Source organism: Onychomys torridus, chromosome 13 (genome assembly GCF_903995425.1).
Source record: "Onychomys torridus chromosome 13, mOncTor1.1, whole genome shotgun sequence".
Lineage (NCBI taxonomy): Eukaryota > Metazoa > Chordata > Mammalia > Rodentia > Cricetidae > Onychomys > Onychomys torridus.
Window position 1 is genome coordinate 26525528 of NC_050455.1, and position 19773 is coordinate 26545300.

At 35.9% G+C, this 19773-nt stretch overlaps 1 protein-coding gene across 8 annotated transcripts in view; it reads left to right on the plus strand.

The window, feature by feature from the left end:
* The window catches only part of LOC118594617 (protocadherin alpha-C2), a 229877-nt gene that overhangs the window by 106524 nt on the left and 103580 nt on the right, over window positions 1-19773 (plus strand). The window lies entirely within an intron of this gene.

A 19773-nucleotide genomic window follows, 5' to 3' on the forward strand; every position in this document is an offset into this window, starting at 1 on the left:
TAGTAGAACTTAGTAGCACCATCTCTATGGTACCAGCTTTCAAGCATAAAAATACAAGACTGAGGGATCATGGAGTTTTGTATTCTGGTTTCAGAGAGCCATGCAATGTTTATCAAGGCCACAGTCATTGCACTGAGGCTCTGAAAGTTGTGAAGTCGAAGTTGCAATGGAGATGCCAGAACCATGGGATGCCCAGTGAGGAAAACTACAGACATGGAGTGAAACCAGCTCAAGAGGAATGCTTTGTGTGCTGAAGGCAGTGTGGCATTAGAATGACAGGGATACTGAAGTTCCTCAGATCTCAGATAACTCCATTAAAATCCCAGAATAAAATTAAAGGATTTAGTGCTTGCTGTGATGTGATTTGTTTTAGCTTCAGTCCAATCTTTCTTTGGCATGCCCTCATTTCTTCCTTTTTGGAATGAGATTGTACATTAGTTGTAACATGAATCTTAAAAGGTCTTATTAAATTAAAAAAACCAGAGCTATATATTGAGGTTAAAACCTTAGAGATGAGAGAAATAGGAGAAACTACAGCTAAACTCACCTCACCAACTCTGCAGCTTTCAAAGAGACCTACTTCCTGTATACCCACACCTATATGCCTTTCTGTTCTGCCAACTCATTTCCTCCCTCTGCTCAGGTATGTCACTTCTTGTCTGTTTGTAAAGACCTCCACACCTGGGATTAAAGATATGTACCATCATGACTGGCTCTATTCTCAGTGTGGCCTTGAACTCACAGAGATCCAGAAAGATCTCTGCCTTCTGAGTGATAGGACTAAAGATGTGTGCTACCATTACCTGACCTCTATGTTTACTATAATGTCTGGCTTTTTCTTCTGATCCTCAGATAAACTTAGTGGGGAACACAGATAAAATATTACCACACTTCCCCTTTTATGTCTAAATAAAAAAGGTATAACTAATATAAGAAAAATTATGTACAATAAGTAGAATAACTATATATAATATATACAAGCAATAAATACATTAACAATGTCTGGTCCATTAGCATTTGACAAATTCAGTGAAAATATTCCTTTATCTATCCTATTTTGGTGATTTCAAAATGTACCTAATTCACTTTCTATCCTATCTTGTTACCAACAGAAAACTACCTTTTGATGTCTTTCAAACTTATACACTTAACATTTCTTAGTGAGTTCCTTTTCTGAATTTCTTAACAAGGAAAACTATAACTATAGTTATATAATCTTCAACTTCCTCAGAGACCCAAGAAGGAAATAATATTACCTAGTAAAGCAGGAAATACGAACAAGTGACTTTAAAAAAATGTGAGTTATGACTGGACAGTCCCCTGAGGTTTCTCTGCAACATTGGGGAATCATCTTTGGCCTACAGGCTTAACATATCTGAAAGACTCGTTTTTGAAGCAGGATTTTCTAAAGAGCCTTCCTACCTTGTCTTGGCAAGGATCACTAATCCTTTGTTTTGTGTCCTGCTTGTCCATTTTGCACAGTGTACCATCAACAGTTGATGCGAGGGAACTTTCATGCCTAGTGGCTAACTTTTGCCATAGTGAAATAAACTCCATATGGAAATTCTTCAGTGCCCATCTTTTCTGAAATGGACTGGTGTTGCCAGGAGTAGACATGTCTTGTAGTCATTAAAAAAGGAAAAAAAAACTGTTATTAAAACATCTTAAATGCTGTATTCTGTAGATCTCTAAAGGATTTGAAAACGACCTGTCTATCTAAAATATATTTCTGTTTGAACTTGAAAACATACCCAATACAACTACAAGATGGATTGTAATGACTAACTACTAACTTTCATTTCTTTATATCATAATAGTTGGTAATATTAACTTTCAAGGATTAGCAAATTGCATCACATTGTTAAATGAACTGTATAGGTACAATACCTTGAACAAGATTAGAAATACATATACAATATATTCTAACAAAATTAACCTCAAATTGGTATCATATACATAATTTGTATACAATATAAAAAATCCAATCCAAAGTAAAATATTTAAAACTAGTAGTTGCCTTCTAAAAGTAGATTCAATAATCTACCTTTTATCTTATCATATCTATATAAATCAATCTCAAATTTGTAGCACTATACATAATTTGTATACAATATACAAAAATCCAATCCAGTGTAAAACATTTAAAACTAGTAGTTGCCTTTTAAATGTAGATTCAATAGTCTATCATTTTATCTGTTTCATATCTTTATCCTCTCATTTTTCTTTTCAGAGTAGATTCAAAAATCTACCCTTTATTATATTGTTTCTATATCTTTTCTCACAGTAGAGTCAATAATCTACTTCTTATCTATATCCTTTTTTTCTTTTTCTTTTTTTTCAAACAAGAACCTTAAATCTAAGCTCATAATAAAAGCTTTTATTATGAGGTTCTTTGTTTAGCTTTTTTTCTGACCACTAACAATAACAACTTATAACCAAACATCCTAAACAGTGACAATCATAAAGAACCCATGGAAAGACCAAAAACCACTGACCCCACTGCTTGGGAATGTGAACCTCATTTTCTTAAAATCACTTCCTGATGTTTTGGTACAAATGCATCTTTAGGGGATCCTGAAAAGAAAAATTTTCAGTTAATTGTCAAGCCCTGGGAGAGGTAGCTGTATCATTTTTTCTCTAGTCTCTGTGTAATGCAAAAGTGAAGGGCTTATCTCAAGTCCTTCTTCAAGTAGTCTGTGAGGCTGGATCATCTCAGCTAGCCATCTTGAAATTCTCCTGAGCAGTTTTTAGTCCAAAGCTGATCTATGGGTGATGTTTGTCAGCTTAGTGGTATTATTATTGTCCAGGTGGAATCATCATTGTGGGGCTCCATCATCTTTTTGGACACTTCCAATTTGCTGTTAGGCCTGATCATGATTACCAGCAGAAAAGTGATGGAGACTAAAAGACAAAAACATGTACAGGCAACTAGATGAAGCCTTTTTTAAAAAGAATTAATTAGTACTCTATATGACCATTAATATCATTACAAAGGTTTAAAATATATATAAATCTCATAAATTTTGATATAAAATTTATACCTTAAGAAAAGTTTAAAGAATCAAAATAGAACCAAAGAATTATGAGATTAGTGGCAATAGAATAATCCCTTAATTCTTTGGTTTTCTTTTGTACCATATCAGATTGCTCTTCTGACATGATACAGACATTTTGCATTTTCCTTTTAACAACCTCGCTTGGGTTTAGAGAAGGAGAGAGCCATTCTCCAACTCTAAAGCCAGCTCTAATTTTTAATTGAACTGGGACTACATAAAGACCATTTGTGTTACATGTCTGTAGAGAAAAGCAAAAACAAACATTTAGCAATACTTATGAAATTTTATACGTGGTATACCAATAGGCCAATTTACTCTTTCTCTTAGGACATATTTTTTCTGAATGATTTGTCCTTTTTCTTCAGATGTCTAATTTGTCCAATGTTCTTCAGATTCCTTAGCTTTCATTCTCCTGAAAGATAAAAACAAAAGACACTTCCCCAAGCCTAACTTTTGGGAGGTTCCCTTTTGGCACGTTATATCTAATTAAATGAGAAGCATTTGTTAGTTGTATAAGTTAGTTTAAATTAAATGGTCATGCTGGTTGATGAACTATCACCTCTTCTAATCAAGAGGTCTCTCTTGTTCAAATCAAGCTTTTATCAATTTTGATGGTACCCATATCTTTCTTCTCCCGTAGAAACAAAAGCAAAACCTTGTCCCCAACATAACACATAGCTTGGTTTCTATTCTGAGGTCAGTACATCTTTAAGATATATAGGCTGATTTAATTTTGTAGTTTTTTCTATTATCCAGTGTCTTTCCACAGCTGTTGTTCCTTTCTCATTAGCATTGAGAAAGTTCAAAGTTAATAATGCATTATGTAATCTATTTCTGGGGGGGGGTTGTTAACTCTTTCTGTTTATTTAGCATATTCTTTAGAGTTCAATTTGACTTTGCTATGATTGCTTGGCCTGTAGGATTGTGTGGTATACCTGTAATATGCTTTGCAATAAGCAAAATACTATTTCATTTTACCAGGGACATATGCTGGAACATTGTCAGTTTTAATTTGTGCAGATATATCCATGATGGCCATAACGTCTAGTAAATGAGTGATTACAGAATCAGCCTTTTCTTAACTCAGAGAGTTGCCCATTGAAATCCTGAATAGGTATCAATGGTGTGGTGTACATATTTCAGTTTTCCAAATTCTGCAAAGTAAAACACACTCATCTGCCAGATTTCATTCCTCTGAGTATCCTTTGGGTTACATCCTGCTGGTAATGGAGTCTGATTATAAAAAGAACAAGTAGGACATTTTCTTACAATTTCCTTGGCTTGTTGCCAGGTTATAGAAAAATTGTTTTTTAATTCCTTACGATTGACATGATTTTTTTGTGTGAAATTCTGAGGCCTCAAGCACATTTCCTATCAATAGCTGATTGACTGCATCATTTCCTTGTGCTAGTGGTCATGGTAGATCTGTATGGGATCAGATGTGGGTTATATTTAAAGGATGCTTCTTATTCCTGATTATATCTTGTAACTGAATAAATAGTGAAGTTAATTCTGACTCATCAGTGATAAATTCTGCAGTCTCAACATGTAAGACCACTCTTTCAGCATACTGAGAATTAGCAAGATTCTAATCTAGAGAGGTTCCAAAAATCTATTAATACCATCGGAATAGCATATAATCCTATTTTTTGAACCAAACTATAAAGACTTTGAACCACTTTTCTTAAATTTTCAGATCTGTAACCTACATTTTTTTCTTTGCATCTGTATACAATGTAAGGGCTCCAGATATGGGTGTTTCCCATACAATGTGAGGCTGAATCCAATAAGCTCTCTTTATAAGTTGACTTCTATTGCTTTTGGGATATTTGCTGTTTATCTTTCCCAAAAGTTACTGCAAACTCTTTGCCAAGGTTGACTTTCTGCCCATAATTTGTCAATGTCATCATTAGTTAAAGGTACTATAACTTCTGCTGGGTCTAGTTCTGCTAATTGACAAAGTCTCAATTTTCCTTTTAAAATCAACGTAGAGAATTTTCCACATTACTTTTTAATTTTTTACTCTGTTCATCAACCAGCATGACCATTTAATTTAAACTAACTTATACAACTAACAAATGCTTCTCATTTAATTAGATATCAAATATAATATCTTCCCTCTGCATTAAAATTCTTGTAGGAGAATGCTTAGAAGGTAAAATAGCCAATATGCAACCATGCTTTGGATCCATACAATCCACATATGTATCCTGTACTTTCTTTTCTACAAAGGCCAATTCTCTCTCAGCTTCAGTTTATAATGTTCTTGGACTATTTAAGTCCTTGTTACCCCCTAAGGTTTTGAACAAATTACTCAGATTATCATTTTTTTACTCCAACAACAGTTCATAGATGGGAAATGTCTCCAAATTATCTTTGAACGTCACTGAGAGTCCACAATTGATTTGTCCTCATTTGCACCTTTGGGGTCTAATTTTTGTAGACCTATTTTATATCCTAAATAATAGAATCTCCTCTTTGTATCTTTTTAGGAGCAATTTGTAATCCCCCAAAAGGCAAAATTTTGTTTGCTTATTCAAACATTCTAAAGTATCTGTATATGAATTAGCTAGTAAAATATCATCTATATAATGATAAATTATAGATTTAGGAAATTACATATTACTTCCAACAACTGTCATACAAAATATTAGCACAGGGTTGGGCTGTTATCATTTCTTGTGGGAGAATCCTCCATTAATATCTCTTAACCAGCTGAGAATTTTTTTTAAGTAGGCATGGTGAAGGCAAATCTTCCTCTGTCTTTTTCTTGTAAGGGTATTGAGAAGAAACAGTCTTTTAAGTTTATAACTATAAGAGGCCATCCTTTAGATAACAGAGTAGGCAAAGGAATTCCAGATTGTAGAGAGCCCATTAGCTGAATTGCTTTTAGTCTGTTACCATTCTTCATTTACCAGATTTCTTTTTAATAACAAGTAACAAATACAGGAGAATTCCAATGGCTTGTTGATTCCTCAATATGCTGAACATTTAACTACTCTTGTACCAGCTCTTCTAAAGCCTGAAGTTTCTCTCTTGTTTAAGGCCATTGCTGAACCCATACAAGCTTGTCTGTTAACCATTTGAAAGGTAGGGCTGTTGGTGTCTTTGAAAGATCAGCAATTGTTGTCCTCTGTTCTTGTACAATCTGGATGGCCAACGACTGTTCTTTATAATACCTCCTAATATTTCTCTCAGAAACATATGTTAGTTTATGGTTTGTTTCTGAGGTTGCAGGAATGTTAATCTGGTTATTCCATTGTTGTAATAGGTCACAGCTGTATAAATTCATAGCTATATTAGCCACATATGGTTTTAATTTTTCTCTCTGTCCTTCTGGCCCTATACATTTGACCCATTTTGCACTCTGTTTCACTTGAATTAATGTTCCAATCCCTAACAGCTGATCATTTACCTCCTGAAGAGGCCAATTTGAATGGCAAAATTCTGGTGCACTTATTGTGATGTCTGTACCTGTGACTACAACACCCTCTAAGAGAATGTCATTCATTTGTATTTTTAATTTTGATCTTTGTTAATTTATAGAAGTTATCAAAAATATTGCTTTATGGTTTCTCCTGAATTTCCTGTTCTCTCTGCTATAGTTGTTCTATCACCCCAAGTAGTATGGTATTTTACAATAGGAATTTTGTTATTCAATTTCTCTGATAAGGGCTTTCTTCTGTGATGGCAGGAAAGAACTGAACTGAATTTGCTGTGGGAGCCTGCAAGAGGACACTCAGAGAGTTTCCTAATGACAAAGGCAAAGGATTACCTTGTCTGTTCCTTGCTGATCTACATTCCTTAGTCCAATGTTTACCTTTACTACACCTTCTGCATAATCCAAATTGGAGTGTCATTCTGTTGCAATTGTTCCTTGAAGAAATATTGTTTCTAGGAATGCCCTGTTTACAGTCTCTTTTTAGTTGGCCTTGTTTACCAAAATTAAAGCATCTGACATTATCATTTTTCTTCAAAACTCTGGAAATCACCACTCCTATCCATGTATCATCATGGTCATAAGATTCAACATTAATTGTGTTCCTGATCCAATCCTCTAAGGGTGCTGATCTCACCATTAACAGCCTAATTACCCCTTTGCATGCTGCATTGGCATTCTCAAAATCCAAAGATTCAATTATCTTTGTCTAGCTTCTAAATTTGGTATCATTCTATTTACTGCTAAAGACAGCCTTTGTAAGAAATCTGTGAAGGTTTCCTTTGGACCCTGTATCACTGTTGTAAATGATTCAGTTTTCTTCCCTGCTTCCTCAATTCTGTCCCATGCATTCATGGCTGCCATGCAGCATAGAATTAGGGGTTGGTTATCAAATAAATGTTGTCTTTGTATATCAGCCTAATGGCCTTCTCCAAGAAGTTGTTCCTGGGACATTTCCATTCTTCTAACACTTCATCATTGTTCTACAGTCTTAAGCCTCCTCTTTCCACCAGGTTCTCCACTATAACTGTCGACTCACCTCTAGGACAGCTGTAACCAATTCTTTCCAGTCCTGAGGGATAATTCTAGTTGACCATGAATTTAACATCTGCTTTACAAATGGAGAATACATACCATATGATACTATAGCTGCTTTAAATATCCTCAAATGTACCATTTCCACTGAAGTCCAGTTATACCATATATACCCTTGAGCATTTGGCAGTTCCTGTAAGGTTACCAGATAGATTAATGATTGCTGTCTGGTAATCTGAGGCTGTTTCTCTGTAATCATATAATTCAATCCTGAGATAGGTTCACCATTAAATTCTTCTGTCTGGGTCTGAATTTGTCTATAATTCATTTTAATAGTTTTTTTCTAAAGTTTTTATCTTGGCACTCAAATTGACCAACCCTTTTAATGCTAAAATAAAAATAATCAAATAAATAAAATTCATAATTGATGTTATTTAAATCCCACCAACATTAATTATCCTCTCATTTAATTGTTCCATTTTCAGACTGCCTAATGTGTTATCAAACAGAGACCAAATTTTTTCTAATGTAAAAATGTTTCCCATTTTTTAATGTGGGAAAAAATTCTCTTTTAACTAATTCCTCCCTTTAGGATATCTTAATTGAATCAGCAAATCTGTCCACTGCATAGAACAGTAGAAGTCTGAGGGAATTTCAAAGCAGCTATGTATTGTGTTAGCAGTCCAAGATGGGGATCCAGAGAGAGCCCACCACCCACAAAGAGAGCAAAAGCCAAAGAGTCTCCAGACCATATGGGGTGGAGCTCTGTCTACATGCAGCTCCAGGCCTGAGCTTGGGGCCTGCAAGGCCACAAATAGCTTTTTAGTGAATTCTTGCCACAATCATTGGACACCAATTGTAACTTGAATCTTAAAAGGTCTTATTAAATTAAAAAAAATCAGAGATATATATTGGGGTTAAAACCTTAGAGATCAAAGAAATATGAAAAGCCACAGCTAACCTCACCTCACCAATTCTGCAGCTTCTGAAGAGACCTACTTCCTGTATATCCACACCTATATGCCTTTCTGTTCTGCCAACTCATTTTCTCTCTGCCCAGCTACATCACTTCCTCTTCCTGCTCAGCTCTGTCACTTCCTGTCTGTCTGTATGGACTTCAATACCTTTATGGTTAGTGCTGGGATTAAAGGTATGTATCACCATGCCTGGTTCTGTTCCCAGTGTGGCCTTGAACTCATGGAGTTCCAGACAGATCTTTGACTTCTGAGTGATAGGATTAAAGCCATGTGCTACCATTACCTGACCTCCATGTTTACTATAGTATCTGGCTTTTTCTTCTGATCCTCAGATGAACTTCATTGGGGGGACACAGATAAAATATCACACTTATTTTCTTTTTAGTTGCTATGATTAAAATACTGAAAAAAGTAACAGGAGAAAAAGGTTTATTTCAAGTCATAGTTCCAGGTTGGTGTCACCATTTCCAGGAAGTCAGCAGCATGGACTTAAGACAACTGGTCATATTTTATCCATTATTAAGAATCAGAGATCAAAAAAGGCATGCACGGTGCTCAGGTACTTTTCTTTTTGTTTAGTTTGGGGTGTAGGTCATAAAATTGTGTGATCCATATTCAGGACTGGTCTTTCTTATCTCAGCCAACCAAACTGAGAAAATCCCTCATGAGTGTTCTCAGAGGCCCCTCTCCCAGGTGCTTCTGTATTTGGTCAAAACTGACAACACTGAGTATCATAGAATGTTTACTCTGTATCATTGTATATTGGAACCATGTAACTCAGTTTTTTGATGTGAGTACAAGTACTCACACATGATTGCACTGAACCTCAGAAAAGACTTTGGAGTTTGGAATTTTCAACTACGTTGGGACTGTTAAGACTATGGGGACTTGGAAACTGGACTAAATGCATTAGCACGAGAAGTCCATGAGCCTACAGGGGCCAATGGCAGAAAGCTGTGGTTTGAATGTGCAATTGTTGGATCCAGGGTCATGCAATAATGGGGGACAGCCCATCAAAATCTATTAAACCAGAAGCAAACTGTATTTCAAAAAAAGAAAGAAAGAAAGAAAGAAAGAAAGAAAGAAAGAAAGAAAGAAATCACTGCAGGTACAAAAGCTTATCGGCTAGCTGAGACCACAGCCAGAGTTGAATTTTGAGGCTGTGGCCATGGAGGTGGGTTCTGGCCCTCTTTTTATAGTAAGGGAGAAAGCATCAGGTATAGGGTGCATGCTAGGAGTCATGTAGAAACATTTATTAAAAGTTAGGTTTGGTCCAGGCAATTGTTGGCTATAAGGAGGAAGGAGGGTTAAAAGTTAACCCCTGGGTGTTTACAGAGGAGCTGGCTATAAGCAGAAAGCCATTGTTATATGTTAAGCTTTAGAGCTGATGACTGTCAGCTTTTATATTTTTCTTAGGTTTGCAATGTAATATTTCTGTATTCCTGGACCCTTTACAATGTTTTTCATCGGCCTGTATTTCAGTATTGGTTCCCAGGTTGTGAAATTTGGAAAGGTTGTAGTACCTTTGGGAAGAGGCTTTTGCTGGTTGGAATGGGGGTCAGTGTTGAAGCTTTGTAGCTTAGCTCTGCTTCCTGTTCTTTCTCTGCTCAGAGTCAGCAGAGAGAGAGAGAGAGAGAGAGAGAGAGAGAGAGAGAGAGAGAGAGAGAGAGAGAGAGAGAGATATGAATGTTGATGCTCACTCTTTCTCCTTCTCATTCAGCCCCAGACCCTGTCCCAATAGAACAGTGTTCCCTACATTCGGAGTGAGCCTTCCCACCTCAATTAAACATTTACGGAAATGCCTTTGCAGGTACACCCAGAAGGGTTATCTCATAGGTGATTCTAAATTTAGTCAAGTTCAGTCAAGTTAACTCTTGCAAGGACTTTATCACATAGTATCCCCAATTTTCCCTACCAATCCTTTGCTGAATGGCTGCCATTCATTTTTTTATCCAACAGCTAGGATCACCTCCTGTATTACTATCATTTGTTGTTACCTGTTTTTTTTTTTTGTTATTATAGTGGCTGCCCCTTAAACAATGGCTTTGGCCTCAAGGGCCACAGCCTGAGGTGATGTTGTTCCCTCAGGCACTGACTCTTTCAAAGCTACTAAATCTAAAGAACTGATTAAATGGTTTAGATGGAATTCTGCTCACTTAGAGAGGTTGAATAGCAAGTAGCTAACTTTCTCCCTTTGCTGGCATCTTCCCCAAAATTCATTGTCCTTCTCTCAGCCCCTACCTAAAAAACCCTTGCTTCACATGGTTCCTCCCCACCACTTCCTGTCAGCTAGTTGCTGACTCAGCCTCCTGCTTGTAGGCTAATTATATTTAATCAAACACATCTTTGAATTGTTAACAAAATCAGTAGGAAAAAAATGAAACACACCTTAAAATAATATTCCCCCCATTTTCCCCCCACTTTTTCTAAACAAAAATGAAAGGTTTTAACTTTAACATAGTAAGACTGTATACAATAAGAACAATTATCAAGTAAAGATTACGTTCACAATATACTGAATTCCAATTCATTTGTGTTTGGTAAGTTAAAGAAAATACTTCATAATCTATCCTATCTTAGTGAATCCAGAATTTTATACCTAATTTACTTTCTATCATATGTAAGGAAAACAGCAACTATAACTATCTACTCTTCAACTCCATCAAAGACCCCAGAAATATTTAATATTATAACAAAAAGTGTATTGCAAACAACTTCCAAAACCTCTAGAAATGACAGAGATATCTGACTGCCTGGACAGTCACCCAAAATTCTTCTGCAACATTGGGGCATCTGTCTTCAGCCTACAGAATCATAGTATCTGGTAGACTTTTCAATGAAGCAGGAAATTTGAAAGACTTTCCCACCCCTATTTGCAAAGTTTGCCAGTCACTTTCCTCTGTGCCCTGCAGAATATCTGGCAGTTTCTTCTGTGAAACAGGAACTCTGAAGGACCATCCCACCTTGTTTTGGCAAAGTTCAATGGTTAATTTCCTATGGGTCCTGCATGTTTAGTTTATACAACATACTGTTAAGCAGTCTAGGCAAGAGCAGCTTTTTGCCTAAATGGCTATCCTTCACACATTGAAACCAAACTCCATAAGGATTTTCTTCAATGCCCATCATCTCTGCAGTAAATTGGTGCTGCCAGGAGTAGATGTGTCTCATTGTCATGAAAAGCCCTGAGTTAAGAAAACATTTGAAATGCCATATTCTGTAGGTCTTTGAAATGTTTGAAGACTATCTATCTATCTAAAATATATCTCTATATGACCTGGAAAGCATACATAACATACCTATAATTCTGATTGTTATAAATGACTAACCACTAACCTATGTTTCCTGATTATTCTATATGATTTATAATAATAGCTTTCAAAAACTAGAACTTCACCCTACATTTCCAAATTAACTGCATAGGCACAATACCTCAAACAAAAATAGACACATACCTACCATATGTTGTAACAAAAATAACCTTAAATTTTTATCAGTGTACAAAAATCCCTCAAACAAGAACAGAAACATACATACAGTGTATTGCAACAAAATTACTTTACATTTGTGTTAATATATAAAAGTAATACAAATTACTTGAGATCAATAGTTGTCCCTTAGTTTATAGTAGAGACAATAATCTATTATTTAAGTAGATTCAATAATCTACCCTTCTATCATATCATTCCTATATCCCCCTCTCTTTCTTTTTCTTCTTTCAAGGAGATCCCTAAATTTAAATGTCATTTGTATAATTTTCTCCCTTGCCAAGACCAGTAATAATTAATAAACAACCCTCAAAAATGATGACAATCATTCATAACCCACCAAATGACCAAATACCATGCTCCCCACCTCTTAGGAATGTGCGTGTAGTGTCCCCAATGTTACTTCCTATTGTCTGGAGGCAATGATACCCTGAAAAAACTGAAATATTGGCTAAGTACTGAGAAAACCAGCTTCAACCTTTATTGTTCTTTCAATATATAATAGGAATGTGCAGAGCTTGGTTAAAGTATCTTATGAGGCTGGACCCTCTCCGCAAGCAACCTTAGAGTTTTCTTGAGCAGTTTGTAGTCTGATACTGATCTTTGGGTGGTGCTTGTCCCACTAATGCCATTACCACAATCCATTTAGAATCATCATTGTGAGGTCCCATCTTCTATTGGAAACATTACAGGATGCTGTTATGATTGGTTACAGTTCACTGCTGAAAACTTAAACATCTTAAATGTCATATACAGAATAGTCTTATGAATTTAGAGCTACTATTTATATATATGAAAACTTTTAAATACTTAAAACAAAAGCCAAAGTTTTGTGATATTATTGGCAATAGAAAAGTCCCTAAATTTTGATTTTCTTCTGTCCCACATCAGGCGGCTCTTCTGACATGGGACAGAGATTTTGGATTTTCCTTTAACAAACATGCTTGAGTTTAGAGAAGGAGTGAGCCCCACTCCAACCCTAAAGCTAGCTTTAAATTTTAATTAAATTGGGACTACAAAAAGACCATTTGCCCTTTATAGTTGTAAAGGACAAAAAAAAAAAAAAAACCCAAATACTTGGGAAGACTTATGCGATTTTGTCCTGTTGGAAATATACTACCATTAGGGCGGGTTAACTCTTAGCCATTTCCTCTTCTCATCAGGAAGGCTCTCCTGCTCAAATCTATTCTTTATCAGTCTTGATGGTAACAATAGTCTTTCTTCTCACATGGAAACAAAAGCAAGTCCTCCCCATTAATGTAACACACATTCTTATTTCCATTCTGAGTTTAATACATCTTTAAAATTTGAAGGTTGATTTAATTCATCAGTTTTTTCTATTATCTAATGTCTCTCTGCAGGCATTATTGTTGTTGTTATTCATTAGCATTTAAGAAATTTAGAGCTAATAAAGCATTGTGTACTCTATCTCTGGTTGTTTTTATAAAGCATTCTCTTCTTTTTATTAATCATTTCTTTTAAAGTTTGATTAGACATTTCTATTACTGCTTGTACTGTAGGGTTGTGTGGTATACTTGTAATATGCTTTATATTATAATATTAAAAAACTATTTCGTTTTACTAGACACATATGCTATAGCATTGTAAGTCTTAATTTCTACAGGTATACCCCATAATGGCCATTGCTTCTAATAGATATGTAATTACAGAATTGGCCTTTCCAGAACTCAAACAGTTGTCCATTGAAATCCTGAATATGTATCAGTGGTATGGTGTACATATTTTAATTTTCCAAAGTTTGCAAAATGAAACACATCCACTTGCTACATTTCATTTCTTTGAGTGCCCCTTGGATTACTTCCTGAAGGCAGTGGGGTTTCATTATACAAGGAACAAGTAGGACATTTTCTCATAATTTCCTTGGCTTATTGCCAAGAGATGGAAAAATACTTTTTTAAACCTTTGTTTTTGACATAATTTTTTAATGAAATTCTGAGGCCTCCAGCACATTTCCTATTATTAACTGATCAATTTTATTATTACCTTGTGCCAGAGGGCCTGCCAGATCCATATTGGATCTGATATGTGTTATATATATGGGATTATTCCTATTTCTGTAATTGTATAAATAATGAAATTAATTCTGACTTCAGCAGTTTCAATATGTAAGACAACTCTTCATGCATGTTGAGAGTCAGTAATTATATTAAGAGGTCCTGAAAAATCTAATAATACTATGAGAGTAGCAAATAATTCTGATTTCTGAACTGAATCATAAGGGCTTTGAGACACTTTACTTATTTTTTCTGACTTATAACCTGCCTTTCCTGATTTATTTGCATCAGTATATAATGTAGGAGGCCCAGAAATTGGGGTACCTTTTTACTGTATGTAGTAAAGTCCAATTAGTTTTTTTATAAACTGAAATTTCTTGCCTTTTAGATAATTGCTACTTATCTCTCCCAAAACATTTACTGCAAGCTCTTTGCCAGTTTTCATTTTCTGCCCATAATGAATCAATTTCAGTGTTGGTAAAAGGTACTACAATTTCTGTTGGAATCATTCCTGTCAGTTGACAAAGTCTTAATTTTCCTTTTAGAATCAACTCAAACATTTCCCACAAATGTCATTAAGTTTTTACTCTGTGTGGTAAAAACATCCATTCTAAGGTAGTATTTTCCCTCTTCATTAAAATCTCTTAGCTGGGTGGTGGTGGCAGTGGCACACGCCTGTAATCCCAGCACTCAGGAGGCAGAGGCAGCTGGCTCTCTGTGAGTTTGAGGCCAGCCTGGTCTACAGAGCTAGTCCAGGACAGGCTCCAAAAAGCTACAGAGAAACTCTGTCTCAAACCACCCCCCCCCAAAAAAAAATACAAAACAAAAAAAAAAACTCTTTAGGGACATGCACAGAGGGTAAAATAATGAGAATGCAATCAAGCTCTGGATCCAAATGATCCACATGAGCATCCTGTAATTTCCTTTCCACCAGAGTCAATTCTCTCTCAGCTTCAGCTGATAATTCTCTTGAACTATTTATGTCCTTTTCACCTTTTAAAGTTTTAAACAAACTACTCGGTTCTTGATTTGTTACTCCAACAGTGGGCCATAGATAGGCAATGTCTTCCAACCATTTTTGAAAGTCATTAAGAGAGTCCACAATTGAATTCTCCTGATTTGTACCTTTTGGGTTTGAATTTTTTGTAAAACTATTTTGTGTCCTAAGTAATTAATAGAATCTCCTCTTTATATTTTTTTCAGAAGTAATTTGTAATCCCCAGGAAGGCAAAATTTCTTTACTTTTTCAAACATTTTCTCTGAAGTATCTCCATTTGAAGCAGCTAGTAAAATATCATGCATATAATGATAAATTATAAATTGAGGAAATTGTACACAAATTATTTCCAACAGCTGTCTAATAAAATATTGGCAAAAGGTGGGGCTGTTTAACACCCCTTGTGGGAGAATCTTTCATTGATATCTCTTAATGGGCTGAGAATTATTTTATGTAGGCACTGTGAAGACAAATTTTTCTCTATCGTTTTCTTGTATAGTGAAGAAACAGTCCTTCAAATCAATAACTATAATAGGCCACCCTTTAGGTAATAGAGAATACAGAAGAATTCCAATTGAAAAGGGTCCATTGGATGAATCACCTTATTAATAGCTCTTAGGTCTGTTATCATTCTTCATTTTCCAGATTTCTCTTAAATTAACAAATACAAGAGAATTCCAAGGACTGGATGATTCTTCAATATGTTGAGCATTTAACTGCTCCTATCCTAGTTGTTCTAAGGCCTGTAATTTTTCTTTTGTCACAGGGCATTGTTCCATGCAAACAGGCTTGTCAGCCAGCCATTTTAAAGGTAGAGCTGTTGGTACCTTTGAAATACCAACAGTTGTACTGCCCTGCTTGTGTACAGTTTGAATGGTCTGTGACTGTCCTTGATAATACCTTTTGATTTTTCTCTCAGAAGCATTCCTTATTTTATGGTTTGTTTCTGAGATTGGGGGGATGTTAATCTTATTCCAATAAATCACATCACCATAAATTCATTGCTATATTAGCCACATATGGCTTTATTTTTCGTCTCTGTCCTTCTGGCCCTATACGTTCAACCCATCTTGCACTTTATTTTACTTGAGACAAATTGCCAGTTCCTAAAAGCTGAACATTTACTTCCTGAAGAGGTCAACCTGGATGCCATGATTTTGGTGCAATTATTGTTACATCTGCAGCTATGTCTACTAATTCCTCAATTTCAATGCCATTTATTCTTATTTTTAACTTTGGTCTTTGATCATTTATAGAAGTTTGCCAAAATATTTGCTTTATGGTTTCTCCTGAAAATTTTGTTTTATCTTTTAAAGCTGTTCTGGCATCCAGATCAGTGGTTTTTAATAATAGGCATTAAATCTATTTAATCATTTTGTGGGTGATTTTCCCCAATGCTGCTAGGAAATAATTGAACTACATTTGATATTATAGCCCCACAGGGATGTTTCTAATGGCAAAGGGTTACACTGCCTGTCCCTTGTTGATCTACATTTATTAGTCCAGTGCTGGCCTTTGCCACACCTTCTGCATACTCCAGAAGGCTGGGGCCTTCTGTTTGATTTATTTGTAGACTAAACATCATTTCTATGAGTATCTTGCTTATACTCTCTTTTCAGATGACCTTGTCTACTGCAATTAAAACACCTAATATTTTGATTTTTCTTCATATTTTAGAGAGCAGTGCTCCCATCCAAGTATCATCATTAGAAGTACAGGAGCCCATACTGACTGTATTTCTGATCCATTCTTCTGTGGTTGCTGAACTTGTTCTTAAAGGCCTAATCACATGTCTACATTCTGAATTAGTGTTTTCAAAAGCCAAAGTGTCAATTAATATTTGTCTATAATCTGGATCAGATGTCAGTCTACTTATAGTTAATGCTAATCTGTGTAAAAAAAATCAGTGAAAGCTTCTTTCAGGCCTTGTATAATTCTAGTAAATGATTCAGTCCTCTCTCTTGATTCTTCAACCCTGTCCCACACATTCAAGGATGCTATATGACATAGAATCAGGGTGTTATCATCCAACATACATTGTCTTTGGAAATCAGCATACTGACCCTCACCAAGACCCTCATTGTTCCAGGGCCCTGGCTTCCTCTCTCCACCAAGCTCTCCATTGTAATTGAGAACCAGCTTCTAATACTGCTTAAACTAAATCTTTCCAGTCTTGTGGAATAATTTTATTCCTAGTTGCCCATAAATTTAACACCTGTCTTACATAGGGTGAGTGCATACCATTTGAAACTACTACTTCCTTAAATCTCTTTAAGTCTAACATATCTACTGGATCTAATTGTGCATAGCCTTGGGGATACATATCATCTGGTGGTTGTTGTTGAACAGTAACTGGATATATTAAAGTTAGTGTTCTAATAACCTTAAGCCATTCCTCTCCAATTTCACAATGCGAAGTTATGGTAAATTCTGCTCCAAATTCCTCTGTCTGTGTCTGAGCATTTTTCTTTTTTTCTTTTTAATTAGTGTATCTTTCCAGGGCCTGCATCCTACTGGTCCAGAAGTCATAAATAGCACAAAAAACATCAAGACTATTATTATTGATAAAATATTAATTACCATATGGATATTATGTATTACCAGTATTATATATCAGTGTCAGTTAAATCATTAATTTTCCCATATCCTGCTTCTAACTTCAAACCTTCTCAGGTAGCAGTATATAGAGCACTAGCAGCTGGCATTGCTATGTTTCCCATTCTCAGTATAGAAAAAACTTCTTTTTTAACTCTTGCCTATTTTCCTAAAGGATTTCTCAAATCTCTCACCAATTCTTTTGACTTCTTGGGGTAAGCAGCAGCCAACTGCTATCATGGAGATGTCCAGACAGCAGATGCAGCAAAGGCGGCAGTGGAGAGCCTCAGAGGGCAAATGCAGCAGAGTTGGCTGGCATGACCCCTTATTCCATATGGTTCTACCACCATTGGGTGTCAATTGTTGTGGTCTGCTTTTTTATTATCTACAATGGCTGCCCCTTAAGCAATGGCTTCAGCTGCAAGGGCCATAACCCAAGGGAATTTTGTTCTCTTGGGCACGGATTCTTTCAAAGATACTACGAGAACTTACCTAAATCTAAATAATTCACAATTAAATGATTTAGGTGGAATCTGCTCACTCAGAGAGGCTGAATAGTTAGTAGCTAACCTCCCTCTGCTTGTGTCTTCCAAGAAACCCAGCATTCTATTTTCAGCTCCAACTTAAAAAAACCCTTGCTTGATGTGGTTCCTCCTTACTATTTCCTGTCAGCTACTTGCTGACTCAGCCTCCTACCAGGTCCTGCCCAACCTGTCAAACAGTCCTGACTAGAGGAGTGAGGATTGAGAAATAACAGATATGGAAAATAGACACATAGACATAAAAGAAAAAGACAGAGACACAGAATAGGTTTGGGAGGACTCTGAGTCAATACCACAGTCACCCTGAGTTTATTTATCACAGTGTTTTTACACCCAGAGCAAAGGGGGCAAAAGACCTCTCCCTCTCAAGGACACCATGGTTCAAGGTACAAGCAAATGTAAACACCTCCTTAATTCTCAAGATACTTGGAAACTATGCCTTTGGCCAAACATCCTGTTATCCAGCCTTAAGGAATAAAGACATGCTTGAACTCTCTGGCCTTGAGTCAGAATGGAAATCAAGCCACAAAGCCAGAGTCCTTGTGGGCTCCCACAGCCTCCTGCTCACAGGAAAATTTTATTTAATCAACCACATCTTTGAATTGTAAACAAACGCAGTAGGAAAAAATGCAACACATTTTAAAATAATATTCCTCAACAGACATTATATGAAGAGAAATGGAGGAAGAGTGGATCTGAGAGAGAGAGAGAGAGAGAGAGAGAGAGAGAGAGAGAGAGAGAGAGAGAGAGAAGAGAAAGCCATGTGAAAATTGAGTCAGAGTTTTAAGTATCCTAACAGCCATCAGAATTTGATAGAGGCAAGGAATGGAATCCTAAAACCTTCAGAAGGAATTCATCTCTCCAACCACCTGGAGTTTGGACTTATTCAGAACTAGGAGAAAATCTGTTTTAACCCATCCAATATGTGGTGATTTGTTACAACAGCTGACAGAAACCAACCAAAGTATACTTCTCTATATATTATAAACCCAACAAAATATAGAGTTTAGGATGTAGCCCAGGTGGTAGAGTGCTTGTCTAGCATACATTTGGCTCTGAGTTTGAATTCTAGCACTACAAGAACTGAGTATTGTGATGCACACTTGTAATTCCAGCATTCAGGAGAAGCAGGAGATCAAGACTGTCTTCAGCTACATCATGAGTTCAAAGGCAGCCTGGGCTACATGTGGCCCTGACTCAAAAACAAAAACCAAAATTAAAAAAACCCATTATTATGAAGTACTCTGCTTAGTGTGATATATTTTAAAGGTATTTGAGAGTCAAAATGGTTGATATAAAAGCCAACTATATATTTATAGCAATTCTTTCTTACCATCTCTGGTTCTACTTCTTTCTTTGGATTTGAATTACCAAGTAGTGTCATTTACTTATCTGGTTCAGGTATTCTCTTACCTCCCTACTCTGTATTATGTTGGTAGACTTGTTGCATTTCTAAATGGTATGGCTTTAACAACACATTTTAATATCTTATTTTATAGAATTGCTTTAAATATTTACTTTCAAAGCAGGGCCTCCATAACTGAAAGTCATACTTTGTTGGTCAAATTGGTTTCCTGAGGAAGAGAATAAGCCCTCTCTAGTAGTAGAGTCCCAAATTTTTGATTATTTGAC